Here is an 8,993-nt window from a genome sequence, read left to right on the forward strand (position 1 = left end):
TTCTAGAAACACATCTGTCTCTGATCTGAGTTCCACAGCCAATCATTACTGAGACATGACCAGGATGACTTCTTTTTATTTTGTCCCTTTCCCTGTGAGCTGCAGATCTGAACACCCTTTGATCAGAGTTGTGTCAAGAAGTTGCTGAAAATTTCAGACCTGCCTCTTTCTGGAGCTGAGACACCAACTGAGGGGTAAAGAGAAAGCTGTCTCCCATCTGGACACTAGAGATGCTTCTTTGATGCACAGAAGCTAAGACATTTCTCTGCTCATGCTGTGAGTGGCCAAAAGCCTCGTTCCCCTATGGATAATGGAGCAGAGAGACCAACAGCCTTGATTCACCCGGGACTGCCCTCACTTTAGCACTAAAAGTACCACGTGCCAGGAAACTCCCAAACAAACCATAGCAATTAGCAATTCTCTTTTTTCCCTCCTGAATCTAAAGGATGTATGCCCTGGTATTATGAGAATAGCCCTGATCTGGAGAATGACGTGTGTTGTTTAGACAGATTTGTACATCTCATCTGGGCCCTAACATATCTCCCTGTCTTGGAACGAAATTTACTCTGGAATTAATTTTTTTTTCTGATTACTATGTTTGCCCTTTTTAACACAGTTTATTTTTCACTACCCTGGCCTTGGACATTCTTAAAGCAAATCATTCAACTCTGATCATACGTTTTTAACTAAATGCAGACCACCATTTAAATAACTGTCTACAGCTCTTGCATTGGGCAAAACAAAATACTTGTGCTTTATTTCAGTTAATGAAGCTCAGGATAGTGACAAATGATATAATAAGAATTTAAATTAATTCTTCACGAAACCACATCTGTCCTGAAACCCTCCCCAGGGAAAGGTGTTCTATTTTTATTTCTTAATAGAGGTCCCTCTGGTCTCTAATTCCCATGTTTGGTTAAGCTCCATGGAATTTTTCTTTCCTTCCTGGATTTTCTTTTGTTGCCCTACGTGAATAATTGTTTTTTTAAGAGACAAAAGATGTGGGGGAAGGGGGGGTTAGAAAAAATAATATAAATGAATATACTTGCTGAGAGAAAAAGGGAAAAAGTATATTAAAGATATATTCTATGGGGAGGGAAAATATTCATATAAAATCTAACTGAGATCCAGTGGAAGCAAAAAGTTTAGATCTTCACGTCGATTAATTAACTTCGTATTCTTTAAATCCATTGGTTACAGTGGACTCTGGGTTAATGTGATCCTTTAAACACTAGGTTGCCAAAAATTGAAGCAATGCCAATTCTAAGTGTTTTCCAATTAAAATTACAAGTAAAACAGAACAAAGCGAAAAGCAGACTTGGAGACTTGCAGAAACTTCTCGGCAAATGACTGAGACGGAAACTCGGTTTAGTTCCCCGTTTAATCGTGACTGCGAGGCGGGGTTCAGAAAGTAGTCTTTACCCCTGAGCTTCTCTAGTCAGAGGAGAAGATTCATTTGTATGCTCGAACATCTTTTTCCGGTTTTTAAAACAACATTATCTTAAATTTTATGGAAAAAAGTTCATTTTTTTAAAGAAGAGAATTTAAATCACCCACGATCGCTAATATCAGATTTTCTGTTTCATATTTTTGCAACACACTTTATGTCGTACTTGGAAATGCATACTTAAAGGGGAAAAAACAGAATTAGATTCACACTGGGCCTGATTTTCTGTGATGGGGGCAGTGGTGAGGATTGAGGAGGTAGTCTTACTGGAAAAATAATCTGGAGTAATTCCGAGGGAAATTGCACTCCAGGAATGAGGAGCGACCACTGCCAGGCGAGCTACACGGTCTACTCTGCCATCTATTCCAAAATTCTTCACAAAGCCACATCTGCCCTGAAACCCTCTGCAGAGAAGGGTGTTCTATCTTTTTTCTAAATAGAGGTCCTTCTGGTCTCTAATTCCCATGCTTGGTTAGGCTCCATGGAATTTTTCTTTCCTGCCTGGCTTCTCTTTTGTTGCCCTATGTGAATAATTCTTTTTCTTAAAGGAGAGAAAACGTGGGGGGGGGGGAGTGTAAAAAAAAGAAAAAATGATAATAATATATATACTTGCTGAGAGAAAAAGGAAAAATGTATATTAAAGATATATTCTACAGGGAGGAAAATATTCTTATAAAAAACGAACTCATTTTGCTAAACAAAAAATGAACTGAACATACCTTAACAATTGCCTTGTGAAAATGAGTATTTATTATTACATTCATGTCAAATCGTAAGATTATTACTTAAGTGGAAAGCATTGGCATGGTTGATTTCCTTCTGTAGCCTTAAGAAAGGCTTCCCTATAATTCAGTTAAGAAAGTTGATCTGAAGAAATCCAGGCTCAAAATATGCCAGTCTGATTGAGAATGAGTTCTCTGAAACTTAGAATAATAGCCAACACATATAAATTGCGGAACTAATTACTATATTGGACATACCGTTTGTCAGACATTACTTTAAAAATAGAAAGCAATTAGAATGGACAGCCTACAGAAATTCTTGATCTGAGTAATTATTTTGAATAAAACCGTACAAATTATGGCTAAGCATATGCGATTAGTAGCTTCTCAGTCTTAGCTAGATGGTTTTGAATCTATCATTGAATATATTGGTCTTTATTTTGTTTTCTGATGACATTTTTATGGATTAACTTTCTCCTGATTTAAATTACGTGATAACTTTAATTATTTTCTGCCCTAGAAGAGGAAGAACAAATTCCACGCTAATCAAGGCACAGCCAGCTCTTTTATGAAGTAGATACACGAGCTATACCATTTGGTCTTTAGCTGTGAAACTGATTGATGAACTAAAGGCTCAGAGAAAGCTTTGCTGGAACAGAGAGACTCTTCCAGCAGAGGTAGGGAAGAATGAGGGCTGAGAGAGAAATAAAATAGATACCTTTATTCCTTATTTTTCTTATAAATTAGGGTATTGGTAGAGGAAAAGCACATGAGAAAATAAATTAAAATCCATAGCTCACAGAGAAAAAAAATGTGACAGTGATTATATGTATGTTCATGTATAACTGAAAAATAGTGCTCTACACTGGAATTTGACACAACATTGTAAAATGATTGTAACTCAATAAAAAATGTTAAAAAATAATAATAAATTAAATTAAAATCCAAAAGCTATTCCTTTAGCACTCTCAGTTGCTCATTTTTTTTTACCAGGATATTATGTTTCTCTGGATTTAATCTTCCAAAAGAAAAAAAATCTTTAATGCATGCCATTGTTTTTATTGTAACCAATTTTTAAAATTTTGTTTATTAGTTTTGGATACAGTAAAACTTGACTGCAATGCTGCGGCAAAGAGGAAGAATAATTTTCATGTGATGAGTGCTTTTTATTTCCTAATTTATGCTGTGATGGAAAATGTTTTTTGCAATCACAAGAAAGACTCACTTTGTCTTATTATGTTGTGTAGACATAATTTTCCATGCCCTGAACCAAACTCTGAGTTAGAATGTGAAGTTTTTCATGGGGCAGCAGTAGAGTGAGAATAAGAGGGTAGGAAGAAAGCCAGCTTGGAGTTGAAGGACACCTGTGATTGACCCAAGTTCTTTCACCTGGGAACCTGGTTTCCAACTGACTCGAGGTGGGAAACTTAGCAGCCCAGAGGCTCACACCCCTCGTCTCTAAACGGAAACAATGATACCTGCCCAGCGGGGTGGCTGTCAGGGCTAAGTACTTAACACACCTGGCACTTATAAAGCATTCCACAAATATTAGAATACGCCTCATTCCTTTCCCCTCCGAAGTATATTTTACCAATAAGGACATTTTCAGTGAAGCATTGATGCCAGTAAGACAAAAAAATAAGGTATAGAGAACTGCAAGATTTCTTCCTAGATAATTTATTTTAAAATAAGAAGCAAATGGATACCATATCCAAACCAGTCAGTACTTTTTTTCCCACCTGAGAAAACATATCTCGTAACACTTTACTTCATTAACCAACTTAACAGCAGATACCTCCCTAATTCCCCTGGGCGCTGTGATTATTAAAATCCTTGGCAGCTTGATGTGCTGGAGATGAGAACAGATTCACTTGATTATAACCAGTGAGGCATGCTTTATTAGAACACTACCTTGCCTCTAATTACTTGGGTGTAGCGTGTCAAAAGTAACAAATGAAAGACTTAACTTTTTATAACTTTTTCCTCTCACTTTATCCATTCTATCCTTCAATATCCTCAAAAGTGCTTTGTGTACTCCAGAGAAACCTGGACTTCGAAATCTTCGCATTTCAATGTAAAAATGTCCATAATATTTTAACTTTGCCAAAGTTTGAGCCAAATAAGAATCTTTTGTTAGCTTTCCATCAGAGGGAAAATTCTACCCAACGATTTTTCATGTGTTTATAAAGATGTTCTGTTAGCAACACTTGACTCTTCCCCACCAATTGTGGAAACACAAAGAAACCCACGCCAACTGGAGGGCCCAGCCAACAGCCTCAGCGCTCCTTCTTTTAGCAACTTCAGATAATAAACAACTTCTTTGGGCCTGATTTGTAGAATGAATTGATTTCTAAGTGCCTTTTTTCCCATCTGTTTCATGTATTTTTATTTACTTCGTTGCATTTACTGCTGTCTATAAATTATGTATGTTTTGTTTTTTAATTTTTGGAGTATTCTTTTTTTAATTGAAGCATAGTTGATTTACAGTGTTTCAGGTATACAGCAGTGATCCAATTATACATACATATATATATTCTTTTTCAGAGTCTTTTCCATTATAGGTTATTACAAGATATTGAACATAGTTCCCCGTGCTGTACAGTAGGTCTGTGTTGTTCATACAGTAGTGTGTATATGTTGCTCCCAAATTCCTGATTTATTCCTCTCCCCTCGTTTCTCCTTTGGTAACCAGAAGTTTGTTTTCTATGTCTGTGAGTCTATTTTTGTTTTATAAATAAGTTATTTGTATCCATTTTTTTTAGATTCCACATATAAGTGACATCACATGGTATCTTTCTGTCGGATTTACTCCAAGTTCCTCTTTAGCTCTAAAAGTCTGTGTAACCATGAGTAGCTCAGGCACTTACTAGCCATCGTCAGGGGTTTGCCTATGAAAGGCTACACAATAAACACAAAATAAAATCTTGTTAAAAATCAAGGAACTTAAAATCCAAGTTTTCCTCCAACCTCAGTTCTTTAACTAGTAATAAGTGGGTTCATTTGCTCAAGACACAAGGTAATTGAATTCTCATCTGGGTTTTTAATGTAGTATAGGCATTGTGCAAAGGGACTGGGGTTGCAAAGAGAAACAGGAATGATCGTGGTCTCTATCCTGTCAGAGCTTGGCGTCTACAGTGGGTGTCTAGCCCCTTCAGGCTGCCATAACAGAACACCACAGACAGGGTGGCTTTGTAAACCACAGAAATTCCTCACAGTTGTGGAGGCTTGAAGTCCAAGATCAGGGTGCCAGCACGGCTGGGTTCTGGCGAGGCCCTCTTCATTGCTGCAGACAGCTCTGCGGGGTCTCTTTTATAAGAGCATCAGTTTCATTCTAGAGGGCTCCTCTTTCATGACCTAATCTCCTCCCAAAGGCCCACCTCCAGATCCCATCACATTAGGAGTTAGGATTTCAGCTTGTGAATTTGGGGAGATACAAACACTCAGTCCATAGCAGAGAAAGACAGGCAACTAACTAAAGACAGGACAAGGGCTTTAAAGAGGCAAGTCTTTGAGGGTTTCCTGGTTTCTGCCTTGGACAACTGAATGAATAGTAATTACTGTCAGTCTTTAGAGAGAGGACACAGTAATTCAGGGGAAAAGAAGAAAAATGATTATTTCGGTTTGGATTATTCAGTTTGGGATACTCAGCTGCGGGGTTTTCTTTAACTGAAGTACAGCCGATGTACAGTGTCGTGCTAATTTCTGGTGTACAGCATAGTGATTCAGTTATACATGTATATTCTTTTTCATATACTTTTTCATTACAGGTTATTACCAGCTATTGAATACAGTTCCCTGTGCTCTACAGTAGGACCTTGTTGTTTATCTATTCTGTATACAGTCCTTTGTATCCTGCAGCAACATGGATGGATCTAAAGATTATCATACTAAGTGACGTAAGTCAGATAGAGAAAAACAAACATCACATGATACCACTTACGTGGATTCAGTTGAGTTTTAAAGGCCTTTCCCACAAAGAGCTTTCAATTATACAATACTTTTTTAAATCCTAATGTTGGTGCTTCAATTGGAATAGTCTGATCTAGAATTAAGGAAAGTGGAATCTCCTATGAGTATAATTTTGAGATCCCAATAAACCTTCAACCATGTAAGAAAGATGGTGACCAGGTTCTACCCCTGGCCAAGGAAGAAAAGTCCCAGTGGTCAAGCTCTTCCTAGGACACTGCTAAAACATGGGATGTAGAATGTAATGACAACGAGAAAGATAACTTGGGCACTGGGGCACATGCTTTATTCTTATAAAAGAAACAAAGTTGAACAGGATTTCCTGTGACTGGAAAGAACCTAGTCATAGAACTTTTAAGCTCAGGGTCCTGTGGACTTGTCTCCGTTTCGTCTTTAGTCTTACGAGTTGAAAAGAACCACCTGCATCAAAGACTGTGCTGTGGATTTTTCTAATGCTCAGCAATACTGGGAGAACAAATTAAAGACCTTTTTTTGATTAGGTTGGAAATAAGGGCTCTCAAAAGGACAGTAAAAATAGATCTTGCTGAGAGAAAAGGACCTCTAAGCTCAGAAAAGGGCATTTGATTATCCCCTAAAATCCAAGTTGAGTTAACACAGGAAAAGTTACAGGTAACTGTATGCCATTGATCTTAAGTTCAAATTCTTTCACAATAAAATGATAAATGATTTCTGAAGTCCGTATTTTAATCAGTCACCTTAAAGTTTCCATCCTTCTGGTGGTATTCCCAATGTTAGGCCTTGGTAGTCGCTGTTTATTTTGTCAAAATGTTAATGATATTGTGTATTTTGAGTAAACATATTGAGTTTAATTGCCACAAAATGCCCTCAGAAAGGTTGCGTTATGATTTAGCACTGAATAAAAAATTAGCATATAAAGGCATGAAGACAGCAGTGCAACATAATAAAAACATGTGTTTAATAATCAACAAAAAAATGTTTTCAATAATTACAAAATAAAAATTCCCCCAAAACAAAAAATAAACAGAAAGACAACAACAAAAATTTAAAAGAAAAAACAAATAAAGTGAAATAAAAATTCTAAAGAATGAGGAAGCTTGACATTGTTGAATTGGCAGTGTTTTTCCCTTCTTAATGGCACATAAAAGAGTGACACCAGCTAAAATCAAAGCCATCTTGGGCTCAGTGCACTGTGGGAAGAGAGGGATCCCAGAGCAGTCCACTGTCTCTTCAAGTGTCTCTAAGCGTCTGCTTAGTGTTATTTCAGCTCAGTTGATTATCTTATTTTGAAAACTAGATTCTGGATCTCAAAGAATATTTTTTAAGGTAAGATTCTCTAAGTCAAAGTTTCTCAGAGAGAAGCACGTACATTTCAGGAGTTCGGCTTCCTGGGTTGGGGGGCAGACCACCTACACACACCCTGAATGCTGAGTGTCTGTTTGTGTAGGGAACGCCACTGGGCTCCATGGTGGACACAAGAATAAGCATTTGTGGTTTGGATGTCCATTTCCCTAAATGTAATGATGTTGCACACCCACGCATGTGCGTATTGATCGTTCTTGTATCATCTGCAGAGAAATAGCCATTCAAATCCTTTGACAGTTTTCAACTGGGTTGTTTCCTTGTTACTGAGTTGCAGGAATTCTTTATATGTTCTGGACAGAAGTCCCTTATTAAATCTATATTTTGAAAATATTTTCTTCCAGTGTCTGGGTTGTCTTTTCACTTTGTAGATGGTGTTGTTTGAAGCAAAGACTCTTCATGCTTTTTAAGTTTAATAGTGTTGATATTATACAAACGACATACGGCTGTAATTAACCCTTTAAAGCTATTTGTCAAAGAAAATTTAAGTGATTTTATTGCTTTATTTGAATTTTTTAAGTAATAAAGAAAACTGTCCAAAGTCTGTCTTGTTCATTGTATCCCCAGCACTTACCACAACGCTTACTATAGACACCCAAAGAATAGTTGAAATAATACAGGAAATTCAGGGTACTGCACAAAAACACAAAAACAAGAAAAGAAAAACAAAATTTGACCAGTTTTATAAATACTCTAAAAGTATATCTTTTTGTTCAGTTTTGTAGCTGTCTTCTTAGAAAATTACTGTAATTGGAATTGCTACGTTTAAATTTGCTATGTTTCTGTGCCCATGTTACACTGTAATACATCATGAATCACTGCCCTCCCAGAAGGTACACTGCTCTACACGTCATCACTAGTGCACGAGACCCCCACCTCCCAGACGTGCACTTTGTCAACTCCGCCATCTTGGTCGAGCTGATATGTAAAAAATACTCTTGCATTGCTGTTTTCATTTCTTTGATTACAAAATAAAAAGAGAATTTTCTGTTTGTTCACCTTTAATAGCTCTTTATGAATTGGTTTTTTGTTTCCTTCTCCAACTTTTTATTTTTATTTTGTGGGGGTTGGTAATTAGGTTTATTTATTTATTTAATGGGGAGATATACTGGGGATTGAACCCAGGACCTCGTGTGTGTAAAGCATGCACTCTACCACTGAGCTATATACCCCTCCCCCACCAACTTTTCATGAATTTGTAAGTTCTTTATGTTACATGTTACATAGTACCTTTTTCTATCAAGTATTGCCGTTTTTTCCATTTTTCTCTTGTTTTTAATGCCATCCACTATGCTATTTATCATCTCTCTATATACATATATATGTATATAATTACATATATACTAACAAAACCTATAAAAGTTTTCATTCTGTTTTCTGGCTTTGGTGTCATAACAAACGTCACTAACAACCCAAGAACACATAATCATTTATCTGTATTTTTCCTAGTCTCATTTTTTTCATTTAACTTTCAATACATCAAGAAAGCGTTTTAATCTAAGCTGTGAGGTATAAAT

At 36.7% G+C, this 8,993-nt stretch overlaps 1 non-coding gene across 1 annotated transcript; it reads right to left on the reverse strand.

The window, feature by feature from the left end:
* Positions 1–8,576: 8,576 nt before the first annotated feature.
* Positions 8,577–8,648, reverse strand: TRNAV-UAC. The gene has a single exon. It is a non-coding gene; the product is annotated as a tRNA-Val (tRNA).
* Positions 8,649–8,993: the final 345 nt, after the last annotated feature.

The sequence above is a fragment of the Camelus ferus genome, chromosome 20 (assembly GCF_009834535.1).
Source record: "Camelus ferus isolate YT-003-E chromosome 20, BCGSAC_Cfer_1.0, whole genome shotgun sequence".
Taxonomy (NCBI): Eukaryota; Metazoa; Chordata; class Mammalia; order Artiodactyla; family Camelidae; genus Camelus; species Camelus ferus.